Genomic DNA, 17556 nt, shown 5'->3' with positions numbered 1-17556 from the left:
CTAAAGACATTCCAGCAGACGAACCCTACGCTGCTGAAGACATTGGTCTCCAAGACAATGTGCAAGGTGATGCAGCCCTTCCTCAGCTTGAGACAAGCGAACTGATCAGTATTGGTCGTCCCTTGACGCCAATCACACAAGCAGCATCATGGGCAGATCGCCCACAGGAGGAAGATGAGCCACAGCCCACTGCAACTCCACAAGCGTCGCCCAAATTCTGTAGGCTTCGCAAAGGGCCAAGGGCTCAGGCTGTTGACGACATTCCGGCTGCATCAGCCGAAGAGCATGCAGAGATACCACAAGCTCCAACTCCCCCACACCAACAAGAAGCAGTTCTCCAGGAGAACGTGCCTGAGTCTGCAAATGTTGAGGCTGCCACAAACAACGCCGAAGCAAATGTGGAGCCCAACCCAACAATAGCTTCAGAAGACAATGAAGCTACTGCTCCTGAACATTCTGTGCCTGAGTCTGCTGCAGGACCACAATTCAACTATCATATTGCGTACAGACCCCAGGTCCAGAAGCCGATCCCACGACTGCCAAGGTTCCCAGGTCCTGCATCAGCTCCAGGTTCCTTCAACATCAACGGCTTCAGGGCAGATAACACGTTTTTCGACCGCTCCAAGAACCCTTATTCAAGGGAACGGATTGTATCAGATAGGTTCTGGAGCCACCAACAGCGCAGCTATTATTCATGCATCCTTTACAACCAAGGCCGCATCTTTCCTCACAAGCGCCTTGAGGTTGAAGCTGTTGCTGGTCTGCCTGGTCTGGAAGAAGCACTGGATTGCTTCAAGCAAGTGGGTTTGCTGCCATTTATCACTGATGAAGAGCACTGGAACGAAGAGCTTCTGCTCCAGTTCTACGCCACTGTGCATATCAAAGGCTATAACAGAGATCTGAAGACATGGATTCTGGAGTGGATGACAGGCAATATCCATCATGAAGCCAATGCTTTCGACCTAATTGAGCTTACCGGCCTTCCCACTCCTGGCGAATTCTTTGAAGAAGGGTGCCAACTCCATGCTGAAGCAATTGAGAGCATATTTCAGCGTCCTGAGCCAGATATGAGTCAGATGCTCTCAATGATGAAGCCACTGCCTCCGAATGCACCCTATCCAACTAGGTTCTTCGTTGAAGACTTAGAGTACCTGCCCAGAACAATATATCATATCATAAGGCGGACTCTATGGCCTGTAAAGGGACACTCTCGATATGCTACAATTGATGGTGCAATGAAGACTCTCATCTTCTGCATTCTACATGGCAAATGCTTCAATGCACAGGATCTCTTCATCCGTCACTTTGCAGCGTCTGCCTCAGAACTGTTTGGATTAAAGTTCTATGCTCCTTGGGTTATGAGGCTGATCAAGCTTCACTCTGCAATCTCCTATCAACCCTCAGCCCGCAACCATAGGATATTTTTGCCAGATGTGGACACATCTGCCGAAGCAATATATCCAGAGCCTGGCAAGCAACCATTAAGTCTTCAAAATGCAGAACACCAGAGCTTCACTCAAAATATTGAAGGTGTTGAAGCTCTCTCCCGAGTGTATCCAATGGCTGGCACCACACGTGCCCCTGCATCAACTGAAGCCACTGATAGCACAGCTGCCAAGAGATCCAAGAAGCGCGTTCGAACACTTAATGACCGAGAGCTTCTTGTGGCTCTTCACCAAAAGCAAGATAGGCATCACGACTGGCTCAAACGGCAGATGAGAAGCATCATGCAAGACGTCAATCGCATCAGAAATCTGGCAACCAAGAATGCGTTTGTCACACACGAGACCTGTCGCCGCACTTGGAAAGGCCTCACCATGATGAGCAATGAAGCTGAACTGCAAGAGGATGGCTTCAGAGAGAGATTCCAATTTGACTCCACGCCTCCAAGAAGAGCTGTGATGCGAAGCACACCATCACTTGAAGAGTCAGAATTCTCTTCTTCTGCTGCCACCGTCTCTGCCCGGATTATTGAAGAAGACAACGACGCGACATCATCTCCACCTGCTTCAACACACGTTGAATCTGCACCAAGCTCATCTGCACCGCCACCAAACAACTCCACCGACCCTGCTGCGCCTGGGAACGCGTAGGAAACTCTATGTCTTCAAACCTTTTTGGTCATCACTGACAAAAGGGGGAGAAGCATGATGTTTATAGTCTTCAAGCGGGTCACTTTGGGCGGGTGCCACTATATTTTGCTACATTTTGCTTCGTGCTTACAACTCCCGTTTTTGCTACATTTGCTTCTTTGAGTTGTAACACTTAGCCTTGATGGTCGTCTGCTACCTGCTTGTCAATCCGTTATGCGAAGATAAATTCCGCATGTGCGACGATAAATTCCGCACTCATCTCTTACTGCAGACGTCCATTTTCCATTATGCATGTCATTATCTTCATATACTTTCACATGCATAGTGGATTGTCATCATAAGTTGAAGTGGATCTCCACAAGTACAACCTGCCATGTGCATTTGCATTCAAAAGGCAAATTACTTATATGCACATCTTCAGGGGGAGCCCTTGCAACTTATGAAGACAAATTCCTTTACTATTTCACAAATTATGTTCCCCGTTGAAAACTTCAACTAGTTTGTCATCAATCACCAAAAAGGGGGAGATTGTAAGTGCATCTAGTGCCATCCCTAGTTGGTTTTGGAGTATTGACGACAAACCTAGTTGAGGGACTAACGTGTTTGTGAGAATTGCAGGAAAACACAGGTAGAAGTCCCTCATTGATTCGGTTTTATTACCAGAGATGACCCCTAAAAATGTACGAAGACATTGAAGACAATGGTGGTTTATGAAGATATTCATATTGAAGACAATGACATGAGAAGACTCCCTATGAAGCTTATGGAACTCGAAGACTTAGATCCTTCGTAGTTTTATTTCATTTATGTAGTGTCATAGGAATCACCGTACTGTTAAGTGGGGTCCAAAAGAACCAGTCAGAATGACTGTAGTGATGCCAAATTCAAATCCTATGTCTTCGAGCGAAGACTTTGAGAGAAAATCTTGTCCAGAGCCAGACAAGTCAGCTTTACTTGTAGCCCAAGTAAAGTTGCCGTGTGAGTTCAAAATTCGACCGTTGGTACACGTGTCAGTTCCTTAGTGACCCAGGGTCATTTTGGACAGATCAGGTCGGGTTGCCAAGTGGCTATAAATAGTCCACCCCCACAACCATAAACGGTTGGCTGCTCAGATTTCAGTGCACGGCTTTTGTCGTTTGAAAGCAACCCACCTCGAAGCCTTTGAAAGAAAAATTCCCAGTGAGGAGAAAAGCCCTAACCACCCAGAGCCAGAGTAAATTGGGCATCACTTAAGTCTTCGTGTCTGTGTGATTTGAAGACTTATTACACTTGAGGACTGTGCATCCTCCAGACGGTTAGGCGTCGCGTTCTGAGCATCCAAGAGAAATTGTGGATTGCCAGTGAACGAAGTCTGTGAAGGTTTGGGAGTCTACCTTGAAGACTTACCTGAGTGATTGGGCGAGGTCTGTGTGACCTTAGCTCAAGGAGAAAACGGTGAGGACTGGGTGTCTTGGACTAAGTGTCCTTGACTGGGTGTCCGGGACTGTGTGTCCTTTGGTTTAAATACCTAGCCGCTCCAACCAGACGTACAGTTGTCACAGCAACTGGAACTGGTCCAACAAATCATTGTCTTCAATGTGTCACTGGGTTTCATCTTCACTTCCTTTCACTTACAGTTATTCATTGTGAAGCCATTGCATGCTTGCTTTATCTTTTGTCTTCACAACATGAATGTATGATCTGTTTCGGCTTCTTCAACTTCTTCCTACCTGATCCTTATTACACTGAAGCTGTTGTCATTGCGCTTCACTCTAATGAATACATGATCATGGCTTGCCTTGTGTAATCTAACTTCCGCTGCATAGTAATAGGCATAATCTTCACTGTTTGTCTTCATAACTCCCAAGTTTTGAAGACTTTCATAAAAATCGCCTATTCACCCCCCCCTCTAGTCGATTAACGCACTTTCACATACTAATATCTCTATAACCCTAGCGTCACCGAACCTTAAGTGTGTAGACCCTACGGGTTCGAGAGACATGCAGACATGACCGAGATGACTCTCCGGTCAATAACCAACAGCGGGATCTGGATACCCATGTTGGCTCCCACATGTTCCACGATGATCTCATCGGATGAACCACGATGTCAAGGACTTAATCAATCCCGTATACAATTCCCTTTGTCTAGCGGTACGATACTTGCCCGAGATTCGATCGTCGGTATCCCGATACCTTGTTCAATCTCGTTACCGGCAAGTCTCTTTACTTGTTTCGTAACACATCATCCCGTGATCAACTCCTTGGTCACATTGTGCACATTATGATGATGTCCTACCGAGTGGGCCCAGAGATACCTCTCCGTTTACACGGAGTGACAAATCCCAGTCTCGATTCATGCCAACCCAACAAACACTTTCGGAGATACCTGTAGTGTACCTCTATAGCCACCCAGTTACGTTGTGACGTTTGGCACACCCAAAGCACTCCTACGGTATCCAGTAGTTGCACAATCTCATGGTCTAAGGAAATGATACTTGACATTAGAAAAGCTTTAGCATACGAACTACATGATCTTGTGCTAGGCTTTGGATTGGGTCTTTGTCCATCACATCATTCTCCTAATGATGTGATCCCGTTATCAATGACATCCAATGTCCATGGTCAGGAAACCGTAACCATCTATTGATCAACGAGCTAGTCAACTAGAGGCTTACTAGGGACATGGTGTTGTCTATGTATCCACACATGTATCTGAGTTTCCTATCAATACAATTCTAGCATGGATAATAAACGATTATCATGAACAAGGAAATATAATAATAACTAATTTATTATTGCCTCTAGGGCATATTTCCAACAGTCTCCCACTTGCACTAGAGTCAATAATCCAGTTCACATCGATATGTGATTAACACTCAAGGTCACATCCCCATGTGACTAACACCCAAAGAGTTTACTAGAGTCAATAATCTAGTTCACATTACCATGTGATTAACACTCGATGAGTTCTGGGTTTGAACATGTTATGCTTGTGAGAGATGTTATAGTCAACAGGTCTGAATCTTTCAGATCCGTATGTACTTCGCAAATCTCTAGGTCATATTATAAATTCTGCTTCCACGCTCCACTTGGAGCTATTCCAAATGGTTGCTCCACTATACGTATCCGGTTTGCTACTCAGAGTCATTCGGATAGGTGTTAAAGCTTGCATCGATGTAACCCTTTATGCCGAACTCTTTATCACCTCCATAATCGAGAAACATGTCCTTATTACTCCAAGGACAATTTTTGACCGCTATCTAGTGATCCACTCCCGGATCACCTTTGTACCCTCTTGCCAGATATGTGGCAAGGCACACATCAGGTGCGGTACTCAGCATGGCATACCATATAGAGCCTATGACAAAAGCATAGGGGCCGACCTTCGTCCTTCCTCTTTCTTCTGCCGTGGTCGAGCTTTAAGTCTTAACTTCATACCTTACAACTCAGGCAAGAACTCCTTCTTTGACTGGTCCATCTTGAACACCTTCAAGATCATGTCAAGGTATGTGCTCATTTGAAAGTACCATTAAGAATTTTGATCTATCCTTATAGATCTTGATGCTCAATGTTCAAGTAGCTTAATCCAGGCTTTCCATTGAAAAATACTTTCCAAATAACCCTATATGCTTTCCAGAAATTCTACGTCATTTCTGATCAACAATATGTCAACATATATTTATCAGAAATTCTATAGTGCTCCCACTCACTTCTTTGGAAATACAAGTTTCTCATAAACTTTGTATACACCCAAAACTTTGATCATCTTATCAAAGCATACATTCCAACTCCGAGATGCTTACTCCAGTCCTTAGAAGGATTGCTGGAGCTTTGCATACTTATTAGCATCTTTCAGGATTAACAAAACCTTCCGGTTGTATCACATACAACCTTTCCTCAAAAATCGTCGAGGAAACAATGTTTTTTGGCATCCTATCTGCAAGATTTCACAAATAATGCAGTAATTGCTAATATAATTCCAACAGACTCTTAGCATCGCTAAGAGTGAGAAAGTCTCATCGCAGTCAACTCCTTGAACTTGTCGGAAAACATCTTAACGACAAGTCGAGCTTTCTTAATGGTGATACCTACCATCATTGTCCGTGTTCCTTTTAAAATCCATCTGTACTCAATAGCATTACGACCATCGAGCCGTTCTGCCAAAGTCTACACTTTTTTTCATACATGGATCCTCTCTCGGATTTTATGGCCTCGAGCCATTTATCGGAATCTGGGCCCACCATCGCTTCTCCATAGCTCGTAGGTTCATTGTTGTCTAGCAACATGACTTCCAAGACAGGATTACGTACCACTCTGAAGTAGTACGCATCCTTGTCATCCCACGAGGTTTGGTAGTGACTTGATCTGAAGTTTCATGATCACTATCATAAGCTTCCACTTCAATTGGTGTAGGTGCCACAGGAACAACTCCTGTGCCCTGCCACACACTAGTTGAAGAGACGGTTCAATAACCTCATCAAGTCTCCACCATCCTCCCACTCAATTCTTTCGAGAGAAACTTTTCCTCGAGAAAGGACCCGATTCTAGAAACAATCCCTTATTGCTTTCGGATCTGAGACAGGAGGTATACCCAACTGTTTTGGGTGTCCTATGAAGATGCATTTATCCGCTTTGGGTTCGAGCTTATCAGCCTGAAACTTTTCACATAAGCGTCGCTGCCCCAAACTTCTAAGAAATGACAGCTTAGGTTTCTCTAAACCATAGTTCATATGGTGTCATCTCATCGGAATTACATGGTGCCCTATTTAAAGTGAATGTGGTTGTCTCTAATGCCTAACCCATAAACTATCGTGGTAATTCGATAAGAGACATCATGGTATGCATCATATCCAATAGGGTGCAGTTATGATGTTCGGACACACCATCACACTACGGTGTTCCAGGCTGTATTAGTTGTGAAACAATTTCCACAATGTCTTAATTCTATGCCAAACTCGTAATTCAGATATTCATCTCTATGATCATATCATAGATATTTTATCCTCTTGTCACGACAATCTTTCAACTTCACCCTGAAATTACTTGAACCTTTCAATAATTCAGACTCGTGATTCATCAAGTAAATGTACTCAACATCTACTCAAATCATTTGTGAAGTAAGAACATAACGATATCCACTACATGCCTCAGCACTCATTGGATTGCACACATCAAAATGTATTACTTCCAACAAGTTGCTTTCTAGTTCCATTTTACTGAAAACGAGGCTTTCAGTCATCTTGCCCATGTGGTATGATTTGCATGTCTCAAGTGATTCAAAATCAAGTGAGTCCAAACGGTCCATTTGCATGGAGTTGCTTCATGCATATACACCAATAGACATGGTTCACATGTCTCAAACCTTTCAAAAACAAGTGAGCCCAAAGATCCATCAACATGGAGCTTCTTCATGCGTTTTATACCGATATGACTTACGTGGCAGTGCCACAAGTAGGTGGTACTATCATTACTATCTTTTGGCATGAACATGTGTATCACTACGATCGAGATTCAATAAACCATTCATTTTAGGTGTAAGACCATTCAAGGTATTATTCAAATAAACAAAGTAACCATTATTCTCTTTAAATGAATAACCGTATTGCGATAGACATAATCCAATCATGTCTATGCTCAACGCAAACACCAATCTCGATGGTAGAGGGAGCGTACGATATTTGATCAACCTTGGAAATACTTCCAACACATATCGTCATCTCACCTTTAGCTAGTCTCCGTTTATTCCGTAGCTTTTATTTCGAGTTACTAACACTTAGCAACCGAACCGGTATCTAATACCCTGGTGCTACTAGGAGTACTAGTAAAGTACACATCAACACAATGTATATCCAATATACTTCTATCGACCTTGCCAGCCTTCTCATCTACTAAGTATCTAGGGTAATTCTGCTCCAGTGGCTGTTCCCCTTATTACAGAAGCACTTAGTCTCGGGTTTGGGTTCAACCTTGGGTTTCTTCACTAGAGCAGCAACTGAATTGCCGTTTCATGAAGTATCCCTTCTTGCCCTTGCCCTTCTTGAAACTAGTGGTTTCACCAACCATCAACAATTGATGCTCCTTCTTGATCTCTACTTTTGTGGTGCCAAACATCGCGAATATCTCAAGGATCATCATATATGTCCCTTATATATTATAGTTCATCACGAAGCTCAAGCAGCTTGGTGGTAATGACTTCGGAGAACCATCACTATTTCATCTGGAAGATCAACTCCCACTCGATTCAAGCGATTGTTGTACTCAGACAATCTGAGCACAATCAACAATTGAGCTTTTCTCCCTTAGTTTGCAGGCTAAGAAAATCGTCGGAGGTCTTATACCTCTTGACGTGGGCACGAGCCTGAAATCCCAATTTCAGCCCTCGAAACATCTCATATGTTTCGCGACGTTTCAAAACGTCTTCGGTGCCTCAACTCTAAGCCGTTTAACTGAACTATCACGTAGTTATCAAAATGTGTATGTCAGATGTTCGTAACATCCATAGACAACGTTCGAGGTTCAGCACACTGAGCGGTGCATTAAGGACATAAGCCTTCTATGAAGCAATGAGGACAAACCTCAGTTTACGGACCTAGTCCGCATAATTACTACTATCAACTTTCAACTGAATTTTCTCTAGGAACATATCTAAACAGTAGAACTGAAGCGTGAGCTACAACATAATTTGCGAAGACCTTTTGACTATGTTCAGGATAATTAAGTTCATCTTGTGAACTCCCACTCAGATAGACATCCCTCTAGTCATCTAAGTGATTACATGATCCGAGTCAACTAGGCCATGTCCGATCATCACGTGAGACGGACTAGTCATCATCGGTGAACATCTTCATGTTGATCGTATCTACCATACGACTCATGCTCGACCTTTCGGTCTCTTGTGTTCCGAGGCCATGTCTATACATGCTAGGCTCGTCAAGTCAACCTAAGTGTTTCGCATGTGTAAATCTGTCTTACACCCGTTGTATGTGAATGTTAGAATCTATCACACCCGATCATCACGTGGTGCTTCGAAACAACGAACTGTCGCAACGGTGCACAGTTAGGGGGAACACTTTCTCGAAATTATTATGAGGGATCATCTTATTTACTACCGTCGTTCTAAGTAAACAAGATGCAAAAACATGATAAACATCACATGCAATCAAATAATAGTGACATGATATGGCCAATATCATATAGCTCCTTTGATCTCCATCTTGGGGCTCCATGATCATCTTGTCACCGACATGACACCATGATCTCCATCATCATGATCTCCATCATCGTGTCTTCTTGAAGTTGTCTCGTCATCTATTACTTCTACTACTATGGCTAACGCTTTAGCAATAAAGTAAAGTAATTACATGACGTTTAAGTTGACACGCAGGTCATAAATAAATAAAGACAACTCCTATGGCTCCTGCCAGTTGTCATACTCATCGACATGCAAGTCGTGATTCCTATTACAAGAACATGATCAATCTCATACATCACATATCATTCATCACATTCTTTTTGACCATATCACATCACATAGCATACCCTGCAAAAACAAGTTAGACGTCCTCTAATTGTTGTTTGCATGTTTTACGTGGCTGCTATGGGTTTCTAGCAAGAACGTTTCTTACCTACGCAAAGACCACAACGTGATATGCCAATTGCTATTTACCCTTCATAAGGACCCTTTTCATCGAATCCGATCCGACTAAAGTGGGAGAGACAGACACCCGCTAGCCACCTTATGCAACTAGTGCATGTCAGTCGGTGGAACCAGTCTCACGTAAGAGTACGTGTAAGGTCGGTCCGGGACGCTTCATCCCACAATGCTGCCGAATCAAGATTGGACTAGTAACGGTAAGCATACTGAACAAAATCAACGCCCACAACTACTTTGTGTTCTACTCGTGCATAGTAACTACGCATAGACCTAGCTCATGATGCCACTGTTGGGGAACGTAGCATAAATTCAAAATTTTCCTACGTGTCACCAAGATCTATCTATGGAGTAATCTAGCAACGAGGGAGGAGTGGATCTACATACCCTTGTAGATCGTGCGCGGAAGCGTTCAAGAGAACGGGGTTGATGGAGTCGTACTCGTCGTGATCCAAATCACCGATGATCCTAGCACCGAACGGACGGCACCTCCGCGTTCAACACACGTACGGAGCAGTGACGTCTCCTCCTTCTTGATCCAGCAAGGGGGGAGGAGAGGTTGATGGAGATCTAGCAGCACGACGGCGTGGTGGTGGAAGTAGCGGGATTCGAACAGGGCTTCGCCAAGCGCTGCGGGAGGAGGGAGATGTGTCATGGGAGGGAGAGGGAGGCGCCAGGGCTTAGGTTGAGAGGACCTCCTTCCCCCACTATATATAGGAAGCCTAGGGGGGGCGCCGGCCCTAGGAGATCCAATCTCCTAGGGGGGCGGCGGCCAAGGGAGGAATCCCTCCTCCCCAAGGCACCTAGGAGGTGCCTTCCCCCTTTCGGACTCTTCCCTTCCTTATCTCTTGGCGCATGGGCCTTTTGGGGCTGGTGCCCTTGGCCCATATAAGCCAAGGCGCACCCCCTACAGCCCATGTGGCCTCCCAGGGCAGGTGGCCCCACCCGGTGGACCCCCGGGACCCTTCCGGTGGTCCCGGTACAATACCGGTGACCCCGAAACTTGTCCCGATGGCCGAAATAGCACTTCCTATATATAATTCTTTACCTCCGGACCATTCCGGAACTCCTCGTGACGTCCGAGATCTCATCCGGGACTCCGAACAACTTTCGGGTTACCGCATACTAATATCTCTATAACCCTAGCGTCACCGAACCTTAAGTGTGTAGACCCTACGGGTTCGGGAGACATGCAGACATGACCGAGATGACTCTCCGGTCAATAACCAACAGCGGGATCTGGATACCCATGTTGGCTCCCACATGTTCCACGATGATCTCATCGGATGAACCACGATGTCAAGGACTTAATCAATCCCGTATACAATTCCCTTTGTCTAGCGGTACGATACTTGCCCGAGATTCGATTGTCGGTATCCCGATACCTTGTTCAATCTCGTTACCGGCAAGTCTCTTTACTTGTTCCGTAACACATCATCCCGTGATCAACTCCTTGGTCACATTGTGGACATTATGATGATGTCCTACCGAGTGGGCCCAGAGATACCTCTCCGTTTACACGGAGTGACAAATCCTAGTCTTGGTTCATGCCAACCCAACAGACACTTTCGGAGATACCTGTAGTGTACCTTTATAGCCACCCAGTTACGTTGTGACGTTTGGCACACCCAAAGCACTCCTACGGTATCCGGGAGTTGCACAATCTCATGGTCTAAGGAAATGATACTTGACATTAGAAAAGCTTTAGCATACGAACTACATGATCTTGTGCTAGGCTTAGGATTGGGTCTTTGTCCATCACATCATTCTCCTAATGATGTGATCCCGTTATCAATGACATCCAATGTCCATGGTCAGGAAACCGTAACCATCTATTGATCAACGAGCTAGTCAACTAGAGGCTTACTAGGGACATGGTGTTGTCTATGTATCCACACATGTATCTGAGTTTCCTATCAATACAATTCTAGCATGGATAATAAACGATTATCATGAACAAGGAAATATAATAATAACTAATTTATTATTGCCTCTAGGGCATATTTCCAACAATTAATTGCAAACAAAACTCCCCCTGGGACCTGATGTATGTTGGAGGCACTCGTTGTTTCGAGCAAGCCATGGATTGATGCTTGTTGGTGGAGGGGGAGTATAAACTTTACCACTCTGTTTGGGAACCGCCTATAATGTGTTTAGCATGGAAGATATTGCCATCTCTTTAGTTACATTGACAATGAAAGTATACGCTCAAAATACAATTTATCCCTATTTCAAAACCGAGCTCTGGCACCTCTACAAATCCCTGCTTCCCTCTGCGAAGGGCCTATCCATTTACTTTTATGTTGAGTCATCACCCTCTTATTAAAAAGCACTAGTTGGAGAGCACAGCTTTCATTTGCATTCATCACTATGAATTTATATTGGGTATGACTATGATTGGATCTCTTTTACCATGAATTACAATGTCTAGTCAGTCCTTGATCTTTAAAGGTGCTCTGCATTTATGTTTTGCGGTCTCAGAAAGGGCTAGCGAGATACCATCTTGTTATATCATATTATGATTGTTTTGAGAAAGTGTTTTCATCCGAGATTTATTATTATGACTTGCTAGTTGACTATGCTATTGATATGAGTAATTATGAGACCTGAGAATTATTGCAAATGTGGTTAGTTATGATCTATGCTGAAAACTTGAATGCTGGCTTGACATAGTTACAACAACAAGAGCAAACAGAGTTTGTAAAAGTTTTTCTTTCTTTTATTCAGTTTGTCAACTGAATTGCTTGAGGACAAGCAAGGGCTTAAGCTTGGGGGAGTTGATACGTCTCCGTCGTATCTACTTTTCCAAACACTTTTTCCCTTGTTTTGGACTCTAACTTGTATGATTTGAATGGAACTAACCCGGACTGACATTGTTTTCAGCAGAATTACCATGGTGTTGTTTTATGTGCAGAAAACAAATATTCTCGGAATGACCTGAAACTCCACGGAACATCTTAGCAAAAACAATAAAAAATCCTCGCCAAAGATGAAGACCGGGGGCCCACACCCTTCTCACGAGGGTGGGGGCGCCCCCCCCCCCCCAGGGCGCTCCCCCCTACCTCGTGGGCCCCCTGTTGCGTCTCCGACTCCAACTCCACCTCCATATATTGAGTTTTGATGAGAAAAAAAACAGAGAGAAGAAATCGTCGTGTTTTACAATACGGAGCCGCCGCCAAGCCCTAAAACCTCTCGGGAGGGCTGATCTGGAGTCCGTTCGGGGCTCCGGAGAGGGGGATTCGTCGCCATCGTCATCATCAACCATCCTCCATCACCAATTTCATGATGCTCACCGCCGTGCGTGAGTAATTCCATCGTAGGCTTGATGGACGGTGATGGGTTGGATGAGATTTATCATGTAATCGAGTTAGTTTTGTTAGGGTTTGATCCCTAGTATCCATTATGTTCTGAGATTGATGTTGCTATGACTTTGCTATGCTTAATGCTTGTAACAAGGGCCCGAGTGCCATGATTTCAGATCTGAACCTATTATGTTTTCATGAATATATGTGAGTTCTTGATCCTATCTTGCAAGTCTATAGTCACCTACTATGTGTTATGACCGGCAACCCCGAAGTGACAATAGTCGGGACCACTCCCGGTGATGACCATAGTTTGAGGAGTTCATGTATTCACTATGTGCTAATGCTTTGTTCCGGTTCTCTATTAAAAGGAGGCCTTAATATCCCTTAGTTTCCAATAGGACCCCGCTGCCACGGGAGGGTAGGACAAAAGATGTGATGCAAGTTCTTTTCCATAAGCACGTATGACTATATACGGAATACATGCCTACATTACATTGATGAATTGGAGCTAGTTCTATGTCACCCTATGTTATGACTGTTACATGATGAACCGCATCCGGCATAATTATCCATCACTGATCCGGTGTCTACGAGTTTTCCATATACTGGTTCTCTCTTATTTACTTTTCCGCTGCTACTGTTACAATCACTACAAAATACCAAAAACATTACTTTTGCTGTCTTTACTTTTGTTGCCGCTACCACCACTATCATATTACTTTGCTACTAAACACTTTGCTGCAGGTACTAAGTTTCTAGGTGTGGTTGAATTGACAACTCGGCTGCTAATACTTGAGAATATTCTTTGGCTCCCCTTGTGTCGAATCAATAAATTTGGGTTGAATACTCTACCCTCGAAAGCTGTTGCGATCCCCTATACTTGTGGGTTATCACTAGCCCTTTCTGAGACCGCAAAACATAAATGCAGAGCACCTTTAAAGACCAAGGACTGACTAGACATTGTAATTCATGGTAAAAGAGATCCAGTCAAGTCATAGTCAATGTAAACTAACAGTAATGAATGCAAATGACAGGGTGCTCTCCAACTGGTGCCTTCTAATAAGAGGATGATGACTCAACATGAAAGTAAATAGATAGGCCCTTCATAGAGGGAAGCAGGGGTTTGTAGAGGTGCCAGAGCTCGGTTTTTGAAACAGAGGTGAATAATATTTTGAGCAGTATACTTTCATTGTCAACATAACAACCAAGAGATGGCAATATCTTCCATGCTACACACATTATAGGCGGTTCCCAAACAGAATGGTAAAGTTTATACTCCCCCTTCCACCAACAAGCATCAATCCATGGCTTGCTTGAAACAACGAGTGCCTCCAACTAACAAGAGTCCCAGGGGAGTTTTGTTTGCAATTACTTTGATTTAGTTTGCATAAAGCATGGGACTGGGCATCCCGGTTACCAGCCATTTATCTTGTGAGTGAGGAGCGGAGTCCACTCTTCTTGAGAATAACCCGCCTAACATGGAAGATAGGGACAGCCCTAGTTGATACATGAGCTATTCGAGCATACAAAACAGGATATTTATTTGAAGGTTTACAGTATGGCACATATAAATTTACTTGGAACGGCAGGTAGATACCGTATATAGGTAGGTATAGTGGACTCATTTGGAATAACTTTGGGGTTTATGGAGTTGGATGCACAAGCAGTATTCCCGCTTAGTACAGGTGAAGGCTAGCAAAAGACTGGGAAGCGACCAGCTAGAGAGCGACAACAGTCATTAACATGCATTAAAATTAATCAACACCGAATGCAAGCATGAGTAGGATATAATCCACCATGAACATAAATATCATGAAGGCTATGTTGATTTTGTTTCAACTACATGCGTAAACATGTGCCAAGTCAAGTCACTTAAATCATTCAGAGGAGGATACCACCCTATCATACCACATCATAACCATTTTAATAGCATGTTGGCACGCAAGGTAAACCATTATAACTTATAGCTAATCAAGCATGGCACAAGAAACTATGATCTCTAGTTGTCATTGCAAACATGTTTATCCATAATAGGCTAAATCAAGAACGATGAACTAATCATATTTATAAAAACAAAAGAGGTCGAGTTCATACCATCCTTTCTCATCTCAGTCAGTCCATCATATATCGTCATAATTGCCTTTCACTTGCATGACCGAATGATGTGAATAATAATAATAGTGTGCGTGCATTGGACTAAGCTGGAATCTGCAAGCATTCAATAAACATGAGAAGACAAGGCAATATGGGATCTATTGTCAGATCAACAATAATTCATATAAGAGCTACTTCAACAATTTAATTATGGTCTTCTCCTATCGACCCCCAAAGAAAAGAAAAGAAATAAAACTATTTACACGGGAAAGCTCCCAACAAGCAAAAGAAGAACATGAAATCTTTTTGGATTTTTTTTAATTACTACTACAAGCATGGAAAGTAAACTAATTAAAAGCTACAACTAATTTTTTTTGGTTTTTCTTAAGTTTTATTAAACACACAAGAAGAAAGCATAAAAAGGGAAAATAAACTAGCATGGATGATACAATGAAAAAGTATGAGCACCGACATCTAGCAATGAGTGTGTGAACATGAATATAATGTCGGTGAGAAATACGTACTCCCCCAAGCTTAGGCTTTTGGCCTAAGTTGGTCTATGGCCATGGCTGGCCTGGCTGATATCCATAGTAGAAGTTGGGGTCGTACTGCGATGCAGCGGCTATCGCCTCCTGAGCTGCAGCGTGGCGACAAGCGGCCTCCGCCCTCCTCTCGTACTCATCTGCCTCCTCTCTGGTAATAACATACTTTCCTCTTGCCTGATAATCAAAGAAGGCAGGAGCAGGGAGAGTAATACGGACAGCACGGCGTCTGTCAAAGATTAGTCGATACTGGAGAGGCGATTTATTCCTCTCGACAAACTGGTGGTGAACCATAGCATTAAAATCTAGGTAAGCAGGAGGTAATTTAATATCATCTTCGCGTATGGCCACACCAAGAAAATTATCTATGCGGGTTGCATAAATTCCACCAAAGAAATCTCCATTAAATCTATTAAGATGCAACCTACATACAACAATAGCTCCCAAATTATAAGATTTATCTCCTAACACATCACTCCTAAGAATACTGAGGTCAGGGACACACATGTGACATGCCTCATCTTTACCATTAATGCATCTATCTATGAAGAGAGCAAAATAATGTATAGCAGGAAAGTGAATGCTCCCTATGGTAGATTGTGTTATATCTCTAGATTCTCCCACAGTTATGCTAGCAAGAAAATCTCTAAATTCAGATTTGCGAGGATCCCTTATACTACCCCATTGTGGAAGTTTGCAAGCAGTGGTAAAATCCTCTAAGTCCATAGTGTAAGAATTATCATAAAGATCAAACAGGACAGTTGGAGAATTACGTGAAGATGAAAATTCAAACCTCCTCACAAAGGAACTAGTGAGATTGTGATACTGCACTTCTCTTCCTCGAAGCTCACAAGATCAGCGTTACGCAAATATGCGTTAAATTCTTCTTTAATTCCCGCTCGATCCATAAAGTTCTCAGAAGGCCATTCACAAGGACGCACTGGAGCGTCTCTTGGTGGCTCATCATCAGCATCACGCATTGCAATCCTGGGTCCTTACTTCCTTGAAGAACCACTTTGGAACATTTTCCTAAGCATATTTCTTCCTCTGAAAAATTTCTTAAATTTTTAGTAACTTCCAAATAAAAGTAAACCAAACCCAATAATATTGATAGCAACTACTCATACAAGTGCCTAGAGCCTATATCATGCATCAAAACTACTTTTGACCATATAAATTTGACATGCAAGCTCAAGAACAGGGTCACCTAAGCAGCAAAAATTTGCAATGAATAAAGCACTCGAACAAAAACTAATTGGACCAATGGAGGAGTCACATACCAAGGAACAATCTCCCCAAACAGTTTTGTGAGAGGTGCTTTGAGCAAGGAGATCGAAAATGGCAACAAAATGAGCTTGGACTCGGGTTTGAGCTGGTTATTCGTGTTTGGGGGAGGAAGAAGAAGTGTATGGGTGAAAGGATAATTGGAGGAGGGCCACCGTGGGCCCACGAGGCAGGGGGGTAGGGCGCGCCCTCCACCCTTGTGGGCAGGTGGTTGACCCCCCCTGCTGTGTTCTCAGTGCCAAATATTCTCAAATATTCTGGAAAAAATCATATTTAAATTTCAGGGCATTTGGAGAACTTTTATTTTCGAGGTATTTTTATATTGCACGGATAATCAGATAACAGACGGAAAAATATTATTTTTATTTTATTTAATATAAATAACAGAAGGTAAAAGTGGGGTGCAGAAGGTTGTGCCTTCTAGTTTCATTCATCTCATGATCATCAAAAGGAATCCACTAACAAGGTTGATCAAGTCTTGTTAACGAACTCATTCCGAATAACATGGAACCGGAGAAATTTCGAATAACACTATGTTACCTCAATGGGGATATGCACATCCCTAATAATAAGAATATCATATTTCTTCTTGACAGTAGGAAGAGG

This window comes from Triticum urartu, chromosome 5, assembly GCF_003073215.2.
Source record: "Triticum urartu cultivar G1812 chromosome 5, Tu2.1, whole genome shotgun sequence".
In the NCBI taxonomy this organism is placed as follows: Eukaryota; Viridiplantae; Streptophyta; class Magnoliopsida; order Poales; family Poaceae; genus Triticum; species Triticum urartu.
This window is presented reverse-complemented; position numbering follows the sequence as displayed.